Raw genomic sequence first — 4,918 nt, forward strand, 5'->3', positions numbered from 1 at the left:
AAGCAGAGTATGGAAAATCAATCATGTGATAACTAGTGGTGGGAATGAGCATTCAGGTAGAGCTGCCAATAGAGGAAGCTCAGGACAATGAGCGAAAATAAGAGACACTTAAGGATGCAGGATAATATTCATGCTAATGAGTTTTTCTCCCACTCCCTCCCTCTTTTTTTTATAAGGAATTCAGGCAAAGTCAACGAGGGCCCAATTATAGCCTGGTAATTGTCAACTCTGCTTTATCTATCAAGCTGCTTTATTTTTAATTTTTTTTTCCAGAAATAATAGTCCTTTTATTTCAGGAAAAAAGAAAACAGAGACAGATAAACAACCTTCTTCTCCCCTCCCCCTAAATTAGAGCATTTGAGTTCCACCGAGTTCCCAACAGGCCCAAGCCTTCCTGTATCACTTCCCTCAAAGTTGTAAGATTTTTTTTAAAAATTAGCTATTTCTTCCCTACAGTTCAAACCCACCCTGAGAGGGGTCAGGGATGAGAGATGTAAGGAGAGATACACCCCTCCTTAATATAGTAGAAATCCCTTTCCCTAGGAAAGGATGAAAGCCTGACTGATCAGAGTAAGGAGGGAGAAGAAATGGAGGTATGTTATTTTTCTTTGAGTAGGTGAAGTGCTGAAAACAATTTCCATTTAACCTGACATTTACAAATTTACAGTGTATGTGAGAATGAAGTAAGGTTTGGGTGAAGTCAGTTCTCAAGATGAGGAAAGAGAGAGAAATATACATTATTACACCTCTCTTCTTGGTCATAGTCTTTCTCTACCCACCTAATTTCTCAACCATCAACTGGAAAAAGTGAAGAAATAGAAAGTAATGGGAGTCAGAGAAAGAAGGAATGTTTGAAGGATTCCAGTCCACAGCTCTCTCCAAGAGAAACTCAGAGAATAGGGATCTGAATGTGTGCAGACTTTGAGGCAACCAGCCATGTCTGCCAAGGCATGGCAACCCTGCAATCTAGCTCCCATTCGGGTGGGAAGCTATGCCAAACCCATCTCCACCAGGCCACTGCAAGGTGACTCATCTTCCTTCTGTAGACCTGCTTGTTCTATGGACCTCAGCACACTTTCCTTAGAGGTATCCTGGACAGCACCACCCATCAGAAATTCATCGAATACTAAGCAGACCTTCTCAAAGTTGAAGATAACGTCAAGTTCACATACACTGCCACAATGTTTGTCCAGGAGCTCCACATATTGGTGGATCAGTCCCAGTGGGATGAGCACATTATCTTGGCCCTCAACGGCACAGCAAATATAGAGGCTTCCATATGTCTTACTATGAGGTCTCTCTACTCCAGGAAGCTGCACATCTTGGGCTTTTGGGCCAGGACAACCTGCAGAAGCTCTCGAATCATCTTTTCCCTCTCCTTGTCTGACATAGCCAGGTACCATTTCTGTAGCCGCAGCTTCCCCTGCCAGCTGAACGGCAGCATGAGGCGAATCAATATCCTCTGCCCTGTGCCAGTCCCCACAGAGGGGTGCCCTCAGCTCAGGCCAAGTGCCTCCTATGCCTCCTACTGGAACCCCCACACCCATACATGACCCACTAAGGCTTTCTGGGCCCCCTCCCTCTTGCTGGTCCAGGGACTACTGTGGTTTGGGACACCCCCTCCCTGCAGTCCCTACAGACTGGGAGGGGGGGGGAGGTGGGTTCCCCCAGGGGCATTGGCACTTCTATCAAGCTGGTTTATTTATCTAGACAAAGCTTTTGTGTCACGCCCCTAGAGCAGCAAAATAGGAAAAGAGCTAAGGTATAAAAACAAACTTCTCCTCCAACACAGGACAAGTACGTGGACCCCACAGACCAGCAAAGGGCAGTGGTTACAAGACATCTTCATCTTCTTCACTTCTGAATGCCTGGCAGGAAAAGGATTTCAAAGAGAGCATTTTTCAGCAAGGTTCTAGAATGCAGACTCTCAAAATGATTGTAGTCACACCATACCATTGACTTGCATTAACATATATACTTACGTATTTAGGAGCCTGAGATAATACACTTTTCTGAACATGTGTGACCCAGAACTAAACTGCAAAACTGTCATATTCTTAACTCAGTTTTCCAAATTTTAAGAAACCTGACTGAGGGGGTGGCTATGTGGCACAGTGAATAGAGCACAGGCCCTGGAGTCAGGAGGACCTGAGTTCAAATCCAGCCTCAGACACTTAACACAAAAACTAGCCTGTGACCTTGGGCAAGTAACTTAACCCCAACTGCCCTCCAAAAAAAAGGAAAGGAACATGACTGAGCTGAGCAAAATTCAGCTTTTCTTTTTATAGTCATAAATTTTTCTGAATGGGAAAAAAAGCATCAGAGGACGGGATCAGAGCATTGGTTAAGCTGAACTGTAATACACTGGAATTATTCTGTGCATTCAGGATTTCAGAGAAGACTTTCCAATATTTTCATATGAAGTCATAAATTAAAACATATTTAGAGACTCTCAGGCACAAATGTCATGTTAACCTCACAGCGCCAAACCAGACATCTCCATGCTATGTTAGTAGCCAAATGAGTATATAATGAAGCAAGTCTTCAACATGTTATTATAAAAGGACAGATTATATTTTTCCTATCACATTTAATTACTTTGGTGGTTGTTCAGAGTCAACTTAATCTCCTTGATCCTCCTTCTGTAACAGGTAAACAGAGAATGATTTCCAAGTGGATAAGAAGTAGAATCCCTTCTCTTTTGACTTACTCGAGCCTTTTTATTTACTTTCTCTTTTGCCTCATCTCACAATTCTACAACTTGGAATTTACCCCAAAGACTAATCTTCAAATAAGTTTTAACACAATGAAAAACAAATCCACTGAATGCAGGGACCTGTGTCAAAGATGTCATAAAAGCAAAATCAAAAAGATCTGACAACTGATCAGCCCAGGAGGTTGGGGGGGGGGGAGGGGGGGAAAGCAGCAAAGCCCAAAAGAGTCAGAAGGAGGGATGGAGGGAAGAAAAAGAAAGGGGGGGGGGGGGGGGGGGGGGGGGGGGGGGGGGAGGAGAAGCAGCAAAGCCCAGAAGAGTCAGAAGGAGGGATGGATCTGAGTGAAAGGAAGGAGGAGTGGGTGGGCTGAGTGGGAAACAGGATGAGCTCCAGTATTGGACCTATGGAATCTGAGGTGCTAACAGCACTTCCTGGGGTAGGTGTCAAGCAGACAAATGACCATGTGCCACCAGTATTCAAGGGAGCCATTAAGAGGAGATATGTAAATCCGGACACCCTCTGTATACAAACTGCTCCAGGAAAGAAAGATAAAGGTAATGCCTTACATGAACCGTGCTTACCTTACAGAATAAAATTCACTGGCAACGAAAACCTAAACCTCAGAGCAGTCACACTGAAGTTACAACAGTTAAAATAGATCATGGAAAAGACACAATGAAGGTCTCACAGTGAACATTCCCAAACAGAATATTCCTAACAGAACTTAGACCCTCAGATGCCAAATTTACTATCAGATTAACAATGAAATACATCCTAGGCACAAGTCAGAATTCTGAATTCTTCTGCCTTTGAAAATCAAATCGATGGTCCAAAAGAAAATTCACGACTTTGTAATGGAGGTGATGTCATCAGTGAGGTCAGAACAAGCTTTCTCAAAGATGGTCACTCAGTACTTCTAGTGGGAAAAGTTGCCCTTAACAGTAACGACTTTATTGTTAGGGTACCACAGGAAAGGGAGAATGAATGTCCTTTCCATTTCCTATACGTAATTAAACCTTAGACTCTTAAATTCACTTGAGCTCTTTTCCACATGCTACACAGTATTAGCCTTTCATAGATTAGCCAGTAATTGAAAGAGACTTCAGATGGTTGGCTGACTGGCAGCTGTCCTTTAATGCTCCAGTCACATGTCACTTCATCTAGCCATCCCCTCAGCCATCACACCCTCTGTCACATGATTTCCCTCCCTTCCCAACATGAACCTCAGAGTTAAAATTACCCTCAACTTTCAAAACCTTGATCTCGTGTCCTACTGCTACTCAGCCCTGGATTACCAGCACCATTCTCCTCCTCATCTCATACTGAATAGACCCAGACAAAGACACACAACTAAGCTGACTGGGTTCACACCAAATCTGTTATCTAACCTCAAATGGGTCCTCAAAGTGATGAGACAATATTTTTATACTCTATTCCACTGCCCACCCCCAGAGGCAAACCTTCTTTCCTCAAGCTTCTCCCCCTTTGTCGTTCCCTCTCACCCTGTTAGTTGAAGATTCCCATCTCATATTTCATTCACCATAAGATCTCCCTTCTTTTCTTCTTTCATTTCAAAATTCCTTGACATCATCCCCATAACCACTTGGATATTGCCAAGAGCAGCCCCTCTACATGTGTCCTCAAGTCCATTCCCTCTGGTCTTCTCCAGCACGCTGCCCACTCAATCATCCCTTTATTCTAAGTTCAAACCTTTCCCTGTGCAGCTGTTCCTTCTCTGCTGACTTCAAGTCTCCCATGCTCATCAAATCTCAAGACAATACCATGGAGGAAAAGATAATCAACATAATGATTGACTGGGTGAGTATCCAAAAAGATCATGACAGGCTCCAGTACAGGGCTGTAAGTAATAAGATAAAATTCAGCGGATGTCAATCAATTCAATAGAGATAAAATCTTACATTTGATTGGGGAAAATAAATTAAAGAGAGTTCTAAAAAATCTGCAGGCCACAGACTGCAAGTTCAACATGAGTAAGCAGCAGTATGACATGGCATCCAAAAAGATATGATGCTGAGCTGCACCGACAGGCAGTGTCTGCAGGAGTCAGGCCTCAAACATTCAGTTGTGTCAGAACTTAAGAAATGCTCTTTTAGAATTCTAGTCATGATGACCATGTGGAAGGAGCCCAGCTCTAAAACACACACACACACACACACACACACACACACACACACACACACACA

General features: G+C 43.4%; 1 pseudogene; it reads right to left on the reverse strand.

The window, feature by feature from the left end:
- Positions 1-989: 989 nt before the first annotated feature.
- The window catches only part of LOC138150562 (AP-1 complex subunit sigma-1A-like), a 33,065-nt pseudogene continuing 29,136 nt past the window's right edge, over positions 990-4,918 (reverse strand).

The sequence above is a fragment of the Petaurus breviceps genome, unplaced genomic scaffold (genome assembly GCF_028583685.1).
Source record: "Petaurus breviceps papuanus isolate PSGF00001 unplaced genomic scaffold, PetGlider_PUasm1.0 90881, whole genome shotgun sequence".
Taxonomy (NCBI): Eukaryota; Metazoa; Chordata; class Mammalia; order Diprotodontia; family Petauridae; genus Petaurus; species Petaurus breviceps.